This window comes from Helianthus annuus, chromosome 3 (assembly GCF_002127325.2).
Source record: "Helianthus annuus cultivar XRQ/B chromosome 3, HanXRQr2.0-SUNRISE, whole genome shotgun sequence".
NCBI lineage: Eukaryota > Viridiplantae > Streptophyta > Magnoliopsida > Asterales > Asteraceae > Helianthus > Helianthus annuus.
This window is the reverse complement of record NC_035435.2, coordinates 76,927,461-76,948,503: the sequence shown is the minus strand read 5'-3', so window position 1 is coordinate 76,948,503 and position 21,043 is coordinate 76,927,461. Positions and strand designations below refer to the sequence as shown.

The 21,043-nt window shown below is 39.1% G+C and overlaps 1 protein-coding gene across 1 annotated transcript in view; it reads left to right on the top strand.

The window, feature by feature from the left end:
* The window catches only part of LOC110931403, an 87,387-nt gene that overhangs the window by 1,230 nt on the left and 65,114 nt on the right, over window positions 1-21,043 (top strand). The gene's annotated exons all lie outside the window — the stretch shown is intronic.

Sequence of the window (21,043 nt, the reverse complement as noted above, 5' to 3'; positions counted from 1 at the left end):
GTTTAGCGGAAGCGTATGAATAAAAGCCCAATCATGAGTAATGTATAAAATGTCATAATGTTCAATCCAAGTATTCACGATCCTTGTTCCACAACGACCGTGCCTCCCCGTGCGAGCTCCATGTACCTAACGACCTGCAAGGCATGTAACAGAGGATCAACAACTAGTTGAGGGAGTTCACAGTAAGTAAGTTTGTAACAGTAAGTTCCCTTCGTAACGGATGGCTCTACTGGGCCTATGGTATGTTCTACTGGTGGAGGTTTCCCATAGTTGTATATACACTAGACTATTTGTAACCATGAGTGTTCTTCTTAACCTGAGAACAGTAGTACGTACAAGGTTTACGTAGGATTTACGTAAGTGTCCTTCACAAGCCGAGGACAGGGGTACACGGGGGTTTACGTTGGTTTTACGTAAGTGCCTGACACAACTGAGGCAGTAGTGAGTATAAGTTCACGTAGGTTTTACGTGAGTGTCCTTCGCAACCTGAGGATAGTGATGAGTACAAGTGTACGTAGGTTTTACGTATGTGTCCTGCACAACCGAGGACGATGGTAGATAGTCTAGTAACAGTGTAAGTACAAATCTATTCGATCTCATTCCTTCAATCCCATTCCCAAACCCTGGGAATCCCATGCCTTGGTAAGAGTGTGAACTCACCTTGGTTTGCTCGGTTTGCTAGTGCTTCTAGTGTAAATAAATGATTAGGCCCGTTACACACGACCTAGGGTACATTGCACATAAACTCGATGTAAGTATCTATGTTCAATTAGGGTTTTCAATTCCTTAATGTCCAAACAGATCAGCATGGCGTAGAATGCATATACATACTATAACATGCAGTGACATACAGTATCACATAATCACATACAGTAGCATACAGTAGCATGTTGTTCCTCACACAGGGTTCTGAACTTGGCATCAATATAAACTCAGTCTTTTCAAACATTTACAGAACTCAGAGCATGTAACATTTCTAAAATTCGGATCATGAGTGCATACATTAAAACTTGGACAAGGCAAACATCCCTAGCTAAAAGTCGGACCATGTTGTGCTTCCCACAAAGTCGGACCCCCTTGTTTCATTCAAAATGTCAGACTAAGTTAACAAGACAGAAACTCGGACCATGTTTAGGGTTTAAAGGTCGGACCTTGTGTCCAACTACAAAAGTTGGACCCCACTCATGTGTAATAACTTCGGACCATTCAAATACATATAGTTCGGACAAGCATTATCACTTAAAAATTCAGACATCATGCCCCCCCTAAAACTCGGACCCCTTGTTTATATAAAAATTCGGACCTTTGTTGTTTGTATAAAAATTCGGACATAAGCTATCCCACATTAAAAGTTTGGACAAGGATTCCCTTGTCAAAATTCGAACAACATAACACTTACATAATTCGGATCATAACATCTCATAAAACTCGGACCTACACTTTATCACATATACAAAAACTCAGACTATTTTAATCAACAAAAGTCGGATTATGTGGTTCATGTAAACTCGGACCTAGTTCTAGTGGACCCTCGTCAAAGTGTTGAAATTAAATTTTGACCCGACGAGTACCAACCACACTTAGGATACGAAACTGTCAAGTTAGGGGTGAAACCCGCACCTTGGCGACTAGTTCCACTCCTTGATTTTTTCATAAATCCCGCCAAGTCTCGAAATTTCGATTGATTTGGGACATGTAGTAACCGAAAGGGTAAATACCGTTAACCGACTTGTCGGCGAGAGTATTTTACCTATTAGGCCAAAGCATGCTCCTCAAATTCAAAAGACTTTTCGACCACTTTGGTTAGTCAAAGTTCCGTTTGGAACACTCCAAACTTTGGTCAAACATGTGTTTCTATTATTTATTTATACGATGCAATCTTTCAAACTCGAGTTTACTTTCGATTTCTCTTTTCACACACACAACATATTGAACCTTTTCCATACATTTATACATATGCATGATTTCATATAATTTAAATTCGTTTTCCTTGTAACGACAAGTGGAGAAATATCATCGAGATGGGAGTGACTTCCTTACCTTGACGATTAGCTCCACTCCCTTTTCCTTAAAACGACCTCACCAACGAGTTAGGGGTGATTCCCTAACTTAGGTGACCGTTACCAAAACTTCTCTTTCGAAACATCTTATTATGCAAACTCGATCATACTTTATACCCAAATTGTTTAATGTTATTTAAAAATACCCACTCATACAGATTTCGAAATACATTGTTTTATCAAACATACTTTTTATTCTACAATCTATTTTCACTCAACTCATATACGCGAAATTCATAATCATGTCTTAAAACGTTTTATTGCTCGAACTTCAAAACCTTACGAAATGCTACCTATCAATTTAATCGGTTCAATGAAACTCTTGCCCATGAACTTCATATTCGACTTAATCACTAAAACACGCCCACCTTCTACTTTTAATCAAAATCCAACCAACCTTTCCCGAATACTTATAAGATCTTATAGAAGTTATATGATTGTTTTACCAAATACCCTTTCCAACACCAACAAATCAATTGTTATTTTATTTTTATTTCTAAGTCCTTTTGCTAAATTTCCCTTCTAAAGATCCTAGTTTTCACAAGGATCTCCTAAATTCATAATTTCTTATTTGATGAAACGAACTTACTTTTTAACGAAAACCTTTTTCCTACACCAATTTACAAAACACGCGGGCAAGAAGTCTTCATGGGAACCGACAATCTTTGACTTACATGAAATTTTTTTTTTTAACAAAAGTAGCATTTCAATCATTACAAAAATACATTATGCTTAACCAATTAGTACTTTATATCCTCTTACATACACAACTATATTCTACCCTTTCAACCAAGGTCAACCTAATTTTGATTCAATAAACTCAATGTTTCATTTAAACAACTATACATGCATATCATCGTACACATTTTGGTCGATACCTCGCGATAACATCATTTATATCATTCGTATTTACATACTCGACCTTTTGAATGTTTTATACACTTAGATCCGTGGTGTCCCAACAAACACTATTTACGCAATATTTATTTTTCATACCTACACCTATGTTCATACGTCTTATGCTTGTACTTATACGCATACTACTTATACGTTTTACGCTTCTACTTGTACACATACTACTTACACGTTTTATGTTTATGCTCATACATACATGCGTATTCATACTTAAACTTATGCTCATACATACATGCGTATTCATACTTAAACTTATGCTCATACTTTCATCCTTACTCATGATTCATACATTCGTACCTATACGCGAGCGCAACCCGAGGGATTCGCTTGCGTGGGTCCCACACATACTTAAACATGGACTTGCTTATATACTACATTCTTGTACGTACACATTCTAAATTTTTTTTATGTATACCCCGATTCATACACAACTAGTACAAGCTATGTGGATCATGCGACGATCAAAATAATCACGGGTGCACATGGGATTATAGTGATAGGCGTATGAGAACCATAGAGTGTGCTACTGCGTATGGTAATACACGGAACGTAACATGACACCGAAGACGAAACGGACGTAACATGGTCAAAACATGGTGGATACGCCGCTGGTACTTCCTATATATAAGTGTTTTCACCATGTTACCAAACTTTCGTAAAACGTGCCATGAGAAATTCAGTGTTTTACAGACCTTTTGGACCTAATACAAGCTTTAAACAACTCACAAACGCATCATATCCGATTATCCATGCCGAGACTTCATCTTTAACACGCTACTTTCGTCTATCTAATACTTATATCATTCATATACTTGCATTCATTTAGTGTCAATTGTTCACCCCATACTCCTATTATTCTCCATTATCCTTTCTTTCATATGAACCCCGTTCACATTCAAACTTATTTAAACTCCTTTGCCTATGCGCACGCATACCCGTTTTACCTATGCTTAAACGCCTCAACCCATTTTAGTCAAACAAATTCCTATCCTATCGTTCTTCAAAATTTCGTACTTTTCTAAACGTTTCAAAACTCCCAAGTGTGAACCTGTGTCACTTCAACCATCAAACAAATACCAAACCAATGAAATATTGTATTTCATACTTGGGATTTGTATAATCATGTGTATTATTTGCACATATCAACTCTTGTTCGATTTCGGGCTTTAGATCGCTTTCTGGAGGGTTATAAGCACACTGATGCGTAAATATAACCAGTTTAATGCAACAAACACTCCGGAATAGTGAAATAGGCTTAACATACCTTAAATAACCTTTACATAACTTAGAAATAAGTTTTGGAAGGTTTGGTATGCCGAAATCAAGTTAATTCGCTTACAGGGACTAAAATTGACAAACTACGAAAGTATGCCGATTTGAACTGTAACGAACATTCCGAAACATGCCCATAAGTTAAACACACCCTAAATATCCTTTACATAGCTTAGAAATAGGCTTTGAGGGGTTCGGTGTGCTAAAATAAACTTTTGGGTCATTCAGGGACTAAAAGCGTCAAAAAGTGCATAAGTTTGCATTTTCGCGCATATCTTACGTTCTGAATACATCCGGACATCCAAAAATTTATGTAATCATTAAAATATTATGTTTTAGTGATTGGCTTGTCAAAAATCCATTCGTTGCGCAATTTGGATCGTTTTTGCGTCCGTTACGACTTCCGTCGTAATTAACTGAACAACGCAACCGTACGACCAAACGAACCGACATCCGACGTATTTTTGAGCATGTTTCAAGTTCCCTATACTTTAACTTCATTTTAGAGCTTTGAAATGGGGTTAACGGGGCTTAAACGTGTCAAAAATGAGCCAAAATGCAAGTTTTGCAAGTTCAGGGGCTAAATTGTCATTTTTGAAAGTTGCTGGTCTGCAGGTCCCTTACGGACCGTATGGACATGTGCTTACGGTCCGTAAGCAGTCCCCAGATCAGCAGAATTTCAGAAACATTGAATCTGGCCTGTTCCAGCTGTTTTGATGGTTTTAATCCCTTGTTTTCAATACCATTTGATGGTTTTCATGTTCCCATTGTATTCTAATACCTTGGGCCCAAGTGTAAGGTTGAGATTCAAGCTCGATTTTCGAGGAACGATCCTAACGGTTGTGGATTTCCTATAAATACCCCCACCCTTCTCACCCCCAACTCACTTGAATTCTGAGATTTTCTCTAAGTTGGAGTGGTTATCACTTCATACCTGAGAAATACTTGGAATTCAATCTTGCGGGGACCTTCTGTAAGTATTTTTTCGCGTTTTTCGTTCGTTTTAGCGTTAAAGTCAAACTGCGTTTGACTTTCTGCTTTGACCAGTTTTTGGTCAACGCGAAGTTCGTTTGAACTTCATAACGTGAGCGTAATCACGATGGTTATAGTCCCTAGTGACTACACCTACTGATTACCACGTTATCTAGGCTCAGTGACGAGTCGTAGTTTCGGCCAAAATGCGTTTTCTTGCGTATTTTGTAACCAAACTACTCTAGGGTATCAAAACCGTTTGTTTTGATACCAAACCTGTTTTCTAACTTTACTAAACATGTTCTAGCATGTTTAGCTCGTCGCTTTTAGATTTGTGCCTGTTTAGGGTCGTAAAGGTAAGCGATCTAATCAATCGCTTATTCTTTCGAACCCGACCCATCTGGTCGATCATTAGGATCCGACCAAACACTTTAGGTGACCATAGTTGTATAGGGAATAACCTTCCGAGGTTATACCTTATGGTCACGTCGTTTAAGTAGTTGTATGATAAGTAGTTCTTATGCCTTAAGTAAATTACCAAAATGCCCTTTTTGCACCAAAATTTATTTAAAGCATATGTAACCTAAATTTTGACATCTAAACTAATTAGGTAACTATATTAGACATGTTAAGGCATATTTTACTTGTCATAGGACTAGTTAAGCGGTCTGAACGCGTTTTACGCGAACGACGCGTTAAAGTAGCATAAGCTACCTAAACGGGTCGTAATGGGTCGTAAGCACTTAGGTTAGGTTTCATTCTAGTATGTGGGCTTTGATTAACCATATCATACGAGTTCCAATACTCATTTGGTTTACGAAACCTCATACTATCTAATCCCCCGATTTAGGTCCGGTTATTTATGTAGTTATCTATATAGGGTGCCGTTTGATTCCGTGATCCCTCTAGCTTTGCTTGGTTGTTGTTCAAGACTTCTAAGCACCCTCAAGTGAGTACATAGTCCCCTCTTTTACTGTTTTCCAAACATTTTGGGGTGAAATACATGTGCCTACTTGTTACTTTCATGCTTTTCATGTTTTCATATCATATACTTGCTATTTTCATTAGTACACTATTAGTACACAATTTCATTATGTTTTGCTATGTATGTTTACTTAACATGCTAGCACATTGTTTTACATCACATTTCTTTTGCTATGTATGTTTGCTTAACATGCTAGCACATTGTTTTCACTACTTTTTCTGCTATGTATGTTTACTGAGCATGCTAGCACATTGATTTACATGACTTTTCTACTTTGTATGTTTACTTAGCATACTTAGTACATTTGATTTACATTTACCTTTTTCATGCTATGTATGTTCATTTAGTCCATACTTAGTACATTCACATCACATCACATGCTTACATTCGGTAAAACATTTGGTTTGTTTAAACGGTTCTTTTACTACATTCATTAACATTAGCTACGCCGCTCGGTAGTAAGTAATGGTACCATAGGACTTGACAAATCCCGTTCCTGACATCCTAGGTTTGTTTGGGTGTAAGGAATGACTGAATCCGTGAACATTTTCACTTTGATAACCTTTACTCTAAGGTTATCCTGCTGTCTCAAGGCTTGAATGTATTGCGTTTAACATACCGCATAAGTGTTTATATCAGTATAGCATGCACATCCACAAAACATAACATTGATTTAAACTGAGTTTTACTTCAATACTTTGTTTTGTGCATTTTTCACCTATGGTTTAGTTGATACATTTTTCACTTGCCATACATGACTTCTTGTTTACACATTTCATGATAACATTTGACATAGACATTTTTGACATGGTTTTTACTATGACATTTGACAAATGGTTTAGACATGGGCAATTTACATTGGTGGTTTGTTTGGGTAAGTGATTTGAGTAACGAGACGTGTGTAATGTGATACAAGCATGGTGGATACGCCGCTGATACTTCCTATATATAAGTGCTTGTATTATATTACATGTCGTAGCGTTATTTAAATCATTCAATTTGGACTTATACATTTTATACAAATAACATATTTTTCACAAGACATTGTTTTACAAAACAGTTTGATTTACACAAATTCATTTTACTGGGTTATTCATTTAACTTTACATTATTCTTTTAAATATACATATCTATCATCGCTTTTCAAATGATTTATAAAACAAAACATTTTACAAGGATCATGACTGACTTTTGTTAAACAACTTTTTCTAAACTTATAAGTCATGAATCCTAAATAAATAAAACCTATGTACTCGCCGGCATTTTTATGCTGATGTATTTTCACATGTGTTTCAGGTACTATATTTGATGATAATTTTGACGCATGCTCACATAGGATTGGACGAGGCCTTAGTGACATTAAAAGATGCAAGACTAGTTAAATTTTGTATTACTTCTTTGTTCGTTAAGATATTGTAACTCTTAAATCAATAAAACAGCATTTCAATTTTCCCATGTGTTATGAAACAATGATTCTGTTACAACACTCCCCGACGATTCCGCCACGTTTTGTTGTTTTACGTGGTCGGGGTGTGACAGAAAAGTTGGTATCGGAGCTCATGGTTATAGGGAATTAGGTTATTAGTAATATTTTGACCTAGTCTATAACCTTCCTAGGACCCTAACGCGAGTTTACTTGCGTTTAGTCATAAAAACAATACCGTCACTTATCCTTAAGTGACAACCACAATAAGAACATAAATTTTGATCTGCCTTGAAAACTAATCATCTGTTCTAGGACGATTGATTACTAGGTTTTGAACCCTTTGTTATAAGGTTTTGAACCTTTCTAGTTTGACTCATATTTGGCTTAGTGCCTTTCGAGTTTTCAAAATCCCGTCAAATTTTGGGTCTAAATGATGTGAACACGTGCAAACTGGAAGAGTGAATGCCTGTACTCTGAGTTTTCTGTCTAAGGCTAGACTGTTCGTACAAATCCGTAGTATCGGACCAGTCACTCTTACCTGGGAACTCTTGGGGTGAGTGTTCACTTATAGGCGAGCATGTCTTTAGCAATACATTATTATGACCCGCTTGCTTTGATTTGTCACTGTCTCATTTGTTTGCCTTAGGTAACAAACAAATGATCGCAATTCGTATGCATTGCCTTTCAGTTTTGTTTATCCGATAACATTTCATTTGTTTCTTCCTATATCTTTCATTTTCTTCTAGAATGTCTCTTTACCTCAGCAACGGTCAAATGACCGAGAAAACAGCCAAATTTACCCAGCAAATAGGATGTGACAACCCTCACTAAACCAGGTATCCGTATGACTTAATTAACTATTAATTGTTGCCTAATTACTGTGCTTAACTGAGATTTCTGATAAACTGCTACTTGATTGTTGATACTTGTACATATCTGCATCATACTTTGATTTTTCCGTCACTACATTATTTACTTACTGAACTCTAGTGACAAACATGATGCACAGAAGCACAGTAGCATTTGAACGGATAACCTAGTGAACATGCTGATATAGCCAGCATCAGGCAAACACTGCCTCTAAAGGCCTGAATGAGCCAGAAATATTTTACTACACCCATAGTGTGTGTAGGGATACAAGGGTTTCGGCCAACAAGAGGGAACCAAAGAGTACACTTTTTGATTAATTTATTAGATTTCGTGGATATCTAGAGAGCTTGAAAAACCGTTGGACGATGGCACAATCTTTGTCTATAAAACCAACCCTAAGCACAAGAGTTAACCCATCCATTTTCACCAACACTTTACTCTCTCTCTTGCTCCCTCTCTTCTCGGCCGAGAGCACCCACAATCCATCCATCATTTTTGAGTTCTTGTCTTGCCATTCCAAGCTCACACAAGTGTCGGGGATCACGCATTAGGAGCTTTGAAGCAAACGGAAGTTGAAGGACCTCGTTCATTTGCTTTTATCCACGCCATTTTCGCCAAAGATCTTCCCTAGCCCCGAGCTAGAGGTATAACATTTAAAACTTGTTCTTGATCGTATCTAAAGTGGTTAAAAGGATTTTTAACGGTTAAAAGTCGGTAACCCATCTTTTGAATCTAAAAAGTCTACTAAAACTCGAATATTGTTGGTTAAAAGCATATAACGCGTGTAAAAGTCGTAGTATTCGAATATGTTGATTATTGAGGCCCGATCTACGATGTGGTGGCTCTTATCATCGTTTAACCCGACTTTGTTAAGATCATGTATCTTAACATAAGCTTGTTTCTAGCGGTACAAGGGTTAAAAGGTGAAACTCCACCACACGGGAAACATGAACTTGTGTAAAAGTGTTTTGACATGAAAAATAGTATTTTAAACGAGCCGATCTACGTATGTACAAGTGGTACATTCGTAGAACCAAGTGTTGAGAAAATCATGTTTTATATAAGTTGGATAACATGCTAACAAAGATGATTTTTATAAACTACAAGTGTATAAACACTTGTGAAACAAAAGATCCGACAAAATAACAATTTTTATAAAAGTTGTCGGGAAGTTGTAAAGGATGATTTGTTCCAAAAACGGGGTTTTTACAAGACTAAATTATTTTATACATAGATCCACTAAATATAAGGTGATCTACATTACGACTTTCGGAAAAATTACAAGTTCATGTAATAATGCGATTTTACATACTAGTCTACAAGTTTGAAGTGTTGAAACTTGTGTAATGTGTTGGAAATTGATTGGTTGATTTAAAAGAAGTGTTGAAATGATTTTGTAAAAGAAAATGATACGCTTAAAAGCGTGGCCACCTCCAGTTACAGGGGAAACTCTGGCGAAATTTTCTAAAATCTAACACTTAGAATTATTTACAAGTGTTAGACTACTTTTGACATATTATCAAATATATTTCGCCATGACTTTATTTACAAATATTCGGAGGTGGGGTTTTCACAAAAACTAAACGTGATAAATATTTATTCGATAAATATATTTTTCACAACACTGTTTATGATTATTTTGTGAAAATGTATAAATATTATTTTTAGAGTAAAAATAATATTTACTAACTTTGTCGAACCCAAAATAATACAAACGCTTATACGACAAACATATAAGTTACAATGGTAATTACTATTACCACTTAATCGCCAAAACTTAACTTACGCTTTATATGGAAATATTCATAAACGCATATGTTGTCAACGTATTATTTTGGAAAGTATTATGTAAAAAGAAAATATATTATTTTTGAGAAAAATAATTATATTTTGGAATGAGAAATAAAATATATTAAGTGAGACTTAATATTATAAACACGCATGTATTAATTCCCCCATCCTTGGGAAGGAGATTTACTACCAAGTATATACACGGAACGGTTGTCTAACCGTTTCCCGAAAAAAAAAATTAAACTATAAAGCTAAGGCACGGCCATCCGTCTAATAGAATTAGCACATGTAGGTCGTTGCGCAGCAGTTGGATATTTGGATTACTTGGTATTGTGACGCACTCACTGTGAGTTCATGTCCCCCTTTTTCTCTTAACTGTTTTCAGTTTTCTAAACTGCGGGGGTGAAATACATGTTACAATGATTATGAATATGTTTATACATGGTATGGTTAGCGTAAGGAGGTTTACTACTTAGATCATGTGAGTGGGTAGGCACAACTTGAGGCCATTAATCCTCGTAGTAGGACCGAGGGACAGGAGCGGTAGATCTATCTGGGTGTAGCGAGCCCAGCCCCAGGTCCAGCATAACGGACCTCGGGGTGACTTAGTGCCCGACGCATAAATCCGCTAGGTTTGAGTCATCCCTACTTGCACTTCACACATATCAATGGCCTTGCAAACCATTGGTGATCTCTTTTTCCTTATTTGCTACATACCAGGTTTTTGATAAAGATAAAGGTTTGTTTACTCACTTTCGCATGAACTCGCTCAACATTATTGTTGATTTTTCAACTTACATGTATTTCAGGAAATTAACGATCTGGCGCGGTATGGCTTGTTTTTCCCGCTGCATTAGGCCCGAGGTCATCCAGGGTTCGAGGCTTGTGACTCTTTCCTGGACAAGTCACAGTCCTTGAATCATGTTTATGTTAAGTTTGCATTTGTAATGTTTAGACAAGTTATGGTTGTTGGGTGACAACCCGTTAAGACAATGTTTTACTATTTTATTTTTAATGGATGATCTTGCATATTTTTAATTCATATAGCTTGTTATGATTAAGCTATGGTATTAAGAAGTCACACCAAATTAACCACGCTTCCGCAAAGCCAGGGTGTGACAGCTTGGTATCAGAGCTCTGATCATAGCGAACTAGGATTCCTTCTCGAGTCTAGACTATGATCACTAGGGCTCTCACGAAAACATTTTCTGCATACCACTTAAGTCCAGATCCAAAACGTTTTTACAAACAAATGTTGAGCACATTTCATTTATTCATTATTAGGCTCAGTCCTGAAGACTGAGGCTCGGTCTTGGAGGCCGAGGCTCGATCTTAGAGATCGAGGTAGATGTTATTTATGTTAGGCTCAGTCTTGGAGGCTGAGGCTCGGTCTTGGAGGCCGAGGCTCGATCTTAGAGATCGAGGTAGATGTTTGTTGTTTTTAGGCTCAGTCTTGGAGGCTGAGGCTCGGTCTTGGAGGTCGAGGCTCGATCTTAGAGATCGAGGTAGATGTTTGTTGTTTTTGGGCTCAGTCTTGGAGGCTGAGGCTCGGTCTTGGAGGCCGAGGCTCGATCTAAGAGGTCGAGGTGGATGATAGAGCAGTCTTAGAGACTGGGAGGAATTTGGCTAGTGGGACTAGGAATGTCAGTCTAGGAGACTGGGAGGCTAGTGGGACTAGGAGAATTATTTGATTGTTTATTGTTGACTTACATGTTTACATGAATATATGATTGATTATTATACGTATATGTGTTTGTGTTACAAACGTCATGTTAGAAGGATGGACACTACGAATCCCATGGCCATAGTATCAGACGACATAGTTGCAGCGGAGCACGAGGTGTACATTTCCGATACTACCGGCATAGACGATGACAACTTTCAGCCCCTTTTGCGCTGCCTGATGTCGTAGCAGAGCCTACTGATGGCCATCTTGTTGGGAATTTGCCACTCGTGGTGATCCCTGTTCCTGTACCCCTTGCCGCTTATCCTATTGTTGATATGCCCCCCTGACGTGGCCTCTGACGACGATAACGATCTACTAGAAAAAGGACCCATTTGAGGGCGAGGCCCTATTGCTGCTTGAATTAACCTACTGCTTGCGGACGCTCCTGCAGGGGAAACTTATGCCCATTACCCTGTCCCAGACTCATTTGAGTTCCTGACATCCGCATTTTCGCATACAGGGAGTGCAGCACCATTCACACGACGCCGACCCTGATACGACATCATCAGCTGCGCCGTTTCCCGCACATAGCTTTGAGTTTGATCACAGTATTGAGGGTAATCCTGTTCTTCCATCTGGTTTTGATCCAGGCCCTGACCTTAAGTTCATACACTTAAACCAGCCCTTGGAGGATCCTGTAACCCTCCATGATGGTTGATCCAGCTAATTTTGAGATGGAGTTTGTTAATCCGGAGCCAGCCGTGGCCCCTGAGCCAGGCGTGCTCCTAACACCGCATTGGAGCATGACCCTGTTCATGCCGATGCACCTGCTGTTGCTCCTTGATTGATCATCTGCTTGGACGAGAGAAAACCTGGGGTAACTGTGCAAGACAATTTATTATTACGGGGGCCCACGTAATAACGACTTGTAGTGCACAGAAATCCTGGTGGACTCTGCGGGTCAAGCTAATGAAAACCAATGTAGCAGGAAATAACTCAAACATAAATGACCAAGGCGATGAAGCCTCGAGTTCATTCTATTTCAAACAACAAGCCAAATTGGCAAGCCTATGTGAGGGCTCAGAAAATTTATTTTCCCCACCCATACATTGAGTATATTTATGTGTAAAATTGGGTGAGTACATGATGGCTTACGGTGCTATGTATCTCATAGACAATTGGAAAGTTGTCTAACCCACTTCATGCCATTCCGGCAGAAGAGAATGCCACCCAGGCGTGACACAAACACCAGTATGTTACCAAGGATAGGAGCCGAGCTGCAAAAACGCAACTCACAGGCAATTGCACGACATGAAGCTCTCCGCTTTTAGCACGGCAATGGCACTATTGGAAATAATCCCTAGCTGACCGCACCTATAAGCAGTTCCTAAACTGCAAGCCTTTGAACTTCGACGAAACAGAAAGCGCCATTGCATTTGTTCGTTGGCCCGAAAAGATTGACTCCATTCTAAGAAAGACAAACTGTTCGCCCCAAATGGAGTGATACCTTTACCTCAAGGTCATTACTAGACGGCACACTCTCATGGTGGGACCATCATGTTCAGGCCCTTAGCACGGATGCTACTTATGCACTGAGCTGGGACGAGCTCAAGGAAATGATTTAGAAGAAATGTTGTTCTAGGACTGGAATTCAGAAGCTTAAGGTGGAGTTCTGGAATTTGAAAATGGAGAGACCCGAGATTCCTTAACATGTCCAGAAATCGCACGACTTGCCTAGGGTCGTCCCCTACTAAGTCATTATTGTTGTATGATACAGTTATGTACATATAAGCTTTACATTGTGGTCTCGATTTGTGGTAATGCAATCGTAGTATTCTCATCACTTGTGATGTTTGATCTATGGTTTATGTTCTATGACATGAGATGTTATGTGGCTGATTTATTGATAGCATGAGATGTTATGTGCGGATATTATTGAATACATACGTACATTTTACCTGCTACGACCTAACCTATGTGAAACATCTTTTAGAAGATGCCACCAAGACGCGAAATGCGCATACCCACCAACGAGGCGGAACTTCAGGAAATCATTGCTGCAGTCATCGCACAATACGAGGCCCATCACTCCGAGCGCAACGGAGGTACCTCGGAAAATAACGGTTGTCCTAACTGGCACTTCCTCAACTACAAGCCTCCGAAGTTCGACGGCACTGGAGGTGCCATAGCTTTTGTGAAATGGATTGAAAGTATGGATTCCATCTTTCGAATGAGTGGTTGTACGCCAGAACAACAAGTCCTATACGTTTCTGGGTTGTTTCAAGATGGAGCTCGACTATGGTGGTACCTGCAGGTTCAAATGAAGGGCGAAACCGCAGCATATGCATTATCATGGGATGAACTGAAGGGAATGATGCATGAGAAGTATTGCTCCAAAGAGGAAACCCAGAAGTTGGAAGGGGAATTCCAGAGCCTGATAATGGAAGGTCCAAAAATGTTGGGATACATGCAAAGACTTCATGACTTGGCACGAGTTATTCCCCACTTAGCGGAACCAGAAATGAGGAAATTGGGACAATTCATTTGGGAACTGGCACCAGAAGTCATGAGCTTAATGGCAGCATCTACGCCACCAACAACTATTGCTGCAAGCAAGATGGGTTTGGCACTCGTTACGGAAGCCATTAGACTAGAAAAACTTGCAAACCCTGATAGGGAGACTCAGGTAGAGTCATCTGGAAAGAACAAAAGGAAGCTTACCGAAGATACCCGAACAAATAATGATGAACAAAGATCTATTCGAGGTTGTTTTGACTGCGGAGACAAAGGGCATTTCAAGAAAGATTGCCCTAACCACAGTCAGGCCAATGATAAGATTTGCTTGGAAACTAAAGCAAGACGTGCTGGGTGCAAGTATCACCATGAATGTGGATGTCGGAAGCCTATGTGCGGGAGGAAAAGGCACAACAAGGATGGTTGTGGGATGAAGAGTCCCAAACAAGGAGAAAACCGTAACAACGCTCAAGGTGGAAGCAGGAAAGGAAATGGCCGAATGCTAGGATGCTTCCATTGTGGGGACATTGGACATCTTAAGAGAGAATGCCCGGAGTTGAAACAAGACCGTGAGAGAACACCCAGCATCGGAGTTTGTGAAGCATGCCAGGATCCAGGCATGATTACTGGTACGTTCTTTAACAACCAAAACTTTCGCATCTATCTTGTGTGAAACTGGTGCCGATTATAGCTTCGTATCGCTAGAATTTAGGAACATGCTTGGTTTAGCCGCTAGTAAGTTAGATATTCCATACTCGATCGAATTAGCGAATGGAAAGTTAGTAGAAGCTAACGAGGTGATTCGAGGTTGCGTAATCGAACTGGGAGAGCATGAGTTTGCTCTCGATCTACTACCAGTCCAGTTGGGAAGCTTCGACGTGGTAGTAGGGATGGATTGGTTATCGAGTAACAAGGCTGAGATAGTTTGTCACGAGAAGGTTATTCGTATCCCGACCAATGATGGTGAGACCATGGTTGTTCATGGGGAGAAGCGTGAGACGCCGTTAGGGATGATTAGCTGCCTGAAAGCGAGGAAGTGTTTGCAGAAAGGATGTGTTGCTTTTCTGGCACACATTGTGGATAAAAAGGCTGCTGAGCCGAAGATCGAAGACATCCCTGTCGTGAGGGAATACCCAGAAGTCTTTCCAGAAGACTTGCCTGGCTTGCCACCTCAAAGGCAAGTGGAGTTTCGCACCGACTTAGTTCCAGGCGCCGCGCCTGTGGCTAAGGCACCCTACAGACTTGCTCCGTCTGAGATGCAAGAGCTGTCGACACAACTTCAAGAGTTGTTAGACAAGGGTTTTATCCGACCAAGCTTCTCGCCTTGGGGAGCTCCAGTTTTGTTTGTGAAAAAGAAGGACGGTAGTTTCCGTATGTGCATTGACTACAGAGAGTTGAACAAGCTGACGATCAAGAATAGGTATCCCCTGCCAAGAATCGACGACCTATTCGACCAACTTCAAGGTTCGAGCTTCTATTCAAAGATTGATCTTCGATCTGGATACCATCAACTACGGATACAGGAAGAGAGTATTCCGAAGACAACCTTCAGAACTCGATATGGACACTACGAGTTCCTCGTTATGCCGTTTGGGTTGACAAACGCACCTGCTGTGTTCATGGACTTGATGAACCGAGTTTGTAAGCCATACCTGGATAAGTTCGTGATTGTATCCATCGACGACATCTTGATTTACTCAAAGACGAAGGCTGAGCACGAGCAGCATCTTAGAGCTATTCTAGAGTTGCTAAAGAAGGAACAGCTGTACGCCAAGTTCTCTAAGTGTGAGTTTTGGCTAAGGGAAGTGCAATTCCTTGGACACGTGGTGAATGGAGATGGAATCCACGTGGATCCAACCAAGATCGAGGCGATCAAAGATTGGGAAACGCCAAAGACGCCAACTGAGATTCGGCAATTCTTGGGTTTGGCTGGCTATTATCGAAGGTTCATCGAGAACTTTTCAAAGATCGCTCAACCGTTGACACTCCTCACGCAAAAGGATAAGAAGTTTGATTGGGGAATCAAACAGGATGAAGCGTTTCAGATACTGAAAGATAAGCTTTGTAACGCGCCAATCTTAGCTCTACCAGAAGGAACCGACGATTTTGTGGTATACTGTGACGCATCGCGTCAAGGATTGGGTTGTGTGTTGATGCAACGCCAAAAGGTTATCGCCTACGCATCACGCCAACTGAAGGTGCACGAAAAGAACTATACCACGCATGATTTGGAGCTAGGCGCAGTGGTTTTTGCTTTGAAGATCTGGAGACACTACCTTTACGGTACAAAGTGTACGATTTTCACAGATCACAAGAGCCTCCAGCATATATTCAACCAGAAGGAGTTGAATATGAGGCAAAGGCGATGGGTCGAGTTGTTGAACGATTACGACTGCGAGATCAAGTATCATCCAGGGAAGGCGAATGTGGTCGCTGATGCCCTAAGTCGTAAAGAGAGAATCAAGCCCATAAGGGTTAGGGCTATGGAAATGATAATTCAAACCGACCTTTCCTCACGCGTTCGTGCAGCACAGAAGGAAGCTCTCAAGGAGGGAAACCTTGAGGAAGAATATGTGACACCTGTGTCACCACGAACACCAAACAAATGCCAAACCTATGAAACATTGTGTTTCATACCTGGGATTTGTATAAATATGTGTATTCTTTGCACATATCATTTCTCGTTCAATTCCGAGCTTTAAATCGCTTTCTGGAAAGTTATACGCGCACTGGTGCGTAAACGTAATCAGTTTAGCGCGACAAACACTCCGGAATAGTGGAATAGGCTTAACATACCTTAAATGACCTTTACATAACTTAGAAATAAGTTTTGGAAGGTTTGGTATGGCGAAAACAAGTTTATTCGATCGCAGGGACTATTTGCGTCAAACCGCGAAACTATACCGATTCGTATGGTATCGAATAGTCCGGAACATGATCATAAGTTAAACATACCATATATAACCTAATCATAGCTTAGAAACAAGCTTTGAGTGGTTCGGTGTGCGAAAACATGCTTATGTGATCTTTCAGGGACTAAAAGTGTCAAAAACGGCGTAAGTTTGCATTTTCGCGCATATCTTACGTTCTGGACACATCTGGACATCCAAAATTTTTGTACACACTAAAATATTTTTATTTTAGTGATCGCCATGCAAAAATTCCATTCGTCGCTTAATTTGGTTCGTTATCGCATCCGTTTGAGTTCCGTCGTAATTAACCGAACAACGCGATCGTACGACCAAACAAACCGACATCCGAGATATTTTTGAACATGTTTTGAGTCCCCTATGCTTTAACTTCATTTTAGAGCCTTGAAATGAGGTTAACGGGGTTTAAACGCATCGAAAAAGGCTTTAAACACGTGCAGGGACCATTTCTGTCAATTTTAAAACTTTGCTGAACCTGATACATGCTAGCGTAGCGCGAGCCCTATGGCCTATGCCGTCGCGCTACGCGAGTGCCTCATCTGGACAGAATGTTCATTTTCAGCAACAGTTTGCAAATTCAGGGGCTGTTTGTGCAATTTCTTTGTGTGGTGGGCAAGTTTGTGTGTTCACCAAGGCTTCTAATCAGCTTGTAACACATGTAAGGCTAGGATTAATGCTTAATGGCTAAGAAAAACAAGTGGAATGATCTTGTTAATCCACTACAACTATAAATAGCCATCAAGTTCACTTCATTCCTTGCTCATTCCTCTCTTATCTTCTCTAATCTGCTTTGGAGCTCTCTTCTAAGCTTTTTGGGACTTGTCTTCTTTGTAGAAAAGATAGCAAGGACTTGAGTGAGTCTTCTTTCATGCTTGTTCTTTATGTTTAAGCAGAAAGTCAAACAGTTTGACCAACAGTTTGACTTTCGGTTTTGACCATCAATTGGTCAAGTCAAGGTTCAATTGAACTTTGACACGTGATTGTAATCACGATAGTTATAATCCTTCGTGATTATAACCGCTGATTACCACGTTAACTAGTTGTAGTGTCGAGTCAAAGTTTCGGTCAAAATGCGTTTTAGTACGCATTTTGCAACGGAACTACTTTAGAGTATCAAAACGCTTTGTTTTGATACCAAATCAGTAGGTTAGACATGTTTTGACATGTCTAACTCGACACTATTAGTTTGTGCTTGTTTAGGGTCGTAAGATAAGCGGTCTAAACAACCGCTTAGCCTTTCGAACCCGACCCGTTTGGTCGATCTTTAGGATCCAACCAAGCTTAGTTAGTGATCATAGTTGTATAGGGAATAACCACTGAGGTTATACCTTATGATCACATAGGATTGGTTAGTCGTATGCTAGTTAGCTTGTATGCCCATAGGAAATGACCAAAATGCCCTTTTGAAGCTAAAATCCGTATTTTGATTATGTGAACATATTTTTGACATATAATCTGAATTAGTAACATGTTTAGGGATAATTGGGCATGTAAGACTTGACATAGCACATAGTTAACCATCCGAACCTAGTTTTACGCTAACGACGCATTATAGTGGCTTATGTTACCATAATGGGTCGAAACGGGTCAAAAGCACTTAGGTAGGCCTTTCAATCAGAATGTTGGGACTATTAAATCATACCATATGAGTTCAAATACTCATTTGATTTATAGAACCTCATTCTATCCTATCTCCCGACTTAGGATCCGATTGTTTAACATAGTGATCCATACTAGGTGCCACTTGATTCCTTGATTTCCCGAGCTTTGTTAGGACACTTAATCAAGGATACTTGCAATCTCAAGTGAGTACGTAGTCCCCTCTTTTACTGTTTTCAATTGTTTTGGGGTGAAACATATATGCCTATCTGTTATTTTCCTGATTTTAAACTATATGATTACACATGCTTAATACATATTCTTTTGACAAATTAAACAATTACCTATGGTTTAAACACTAATTTTCCAAAACTTAATAAACAAATTGTTGGATTGTACCATTTTTATACATTCACCCAGCCGATTGGTAGTATGATATAGCGCTATAGGACTAGACACCCCATTCCTGTTGTATGGAATGTCAGAAACCAAATTTAAACCAAATAGAAATTGCCTTCGTGGTATTTCTATAGTCTCCAAAGTGTAGTTTGATACACTAAGGCTTTGTTGAATACCAAATCACACTCTCTTTGTATATGTCGATATACTACAAAAGTACAGTTTGATGTGCTCTCAAATGTGATCTACCAAAGTATATTTTGATATACTATGTACAAAAATCCAACATATGTTTTAACACACCTACTTTGTTATTTTTAAACCAAAGCATAGTTGATATGCTATTTTTAAACCAAAGCATAGTTTGATATGCTACTGCTTACCAAAGTATATTTTGATATACTATCTAAAGCATAGTTGATATGCTACTTTTAACCAAAGCATAGTTGATATGCTATTTACAAACCAAAGTATAATTTGATATACTACCAATACTTTTATTCTTAAACCAAAGTATACTTGAGATATACTACCGAAACTATTATTTTAATTACTAAAGTATATTTTGATATACTATCCATTTAACTATTTCAAAACTAAAGTATACTATGGTATACTATTTGTACAAACTTTTCAAAACCAAAGTATATTTTTGTCTATACTATAAACCCGTTTTCCAAAACGACACATTTTCAGAAACAAAACTTTTACATTAGATTCATGGCTATTTTGAAAAACATAAAACCTTTTCTCATATTATCTAAAGCCATGAATCTAATACACAAAAACCTATGTTACTCACAGGCATTTTTATGCTGACGTGTCTATTTTCATATATGTTTCAGGTACTACTATGTGATGATTGATGATGCATGCTAAACGTAGGATGGACTCGTGCCTTAGTGACTTAAAACTGAGAAACAATTATTTGTATTATTCTAAATTGTACCAAAACATTGAATTCAATAATTCAATAAAACAAAACTATTTAATCCATGGTTGTGAAACAATGATTCTGTTACAACACTCCCCGGCGTTTCCGCCACGTTTTGTTGTTTTACGTGGTCGGGGTGTGACAGAAAAGTTGGTATCAGAGCCAATGGTTATAGGGAATTAGGTTATTAGTAATGCTTTGACCTAGACTATAACCTTCCTAGGACCCTATCACAAGTTATCTTGTGTTTAGTCTTAAAACAATACATGTCACCTATCCTTAGGTGATAACCACAACGAGAACACAATAACAAATCCGCTTCGAAAATTAATCATCTATCCTTGGATGATTGATTATTAGGTTTTGAACCCTTTGTTATAAGGTTTCGAACCCTCCCAGTTTGATTCATCTTTAGCTTTGTGCCTTTTGAGTTTTCAAAATCCCGTCAAAGTTTGGGTCTAAATAATGTGAACACATGCAAACTGGAAGAGTGAATGCCTGTACCCTGAGTTTTCTGTCTAAGGCTAGAGTGTTCGTACAAATCCGCAGTATCGGACCAGTCACTCTTACCTGGGAACTCTTGGGGTGAGTGTTCACTTATAGGCGAGCATGTCTTCAGTGATACATTATGTTGACCCATTTACTTTGATTTGTCATGGTGTCATTTGTTTGCTTTAAGTAACGAACAAATGGTCACAATCCTTATGCCT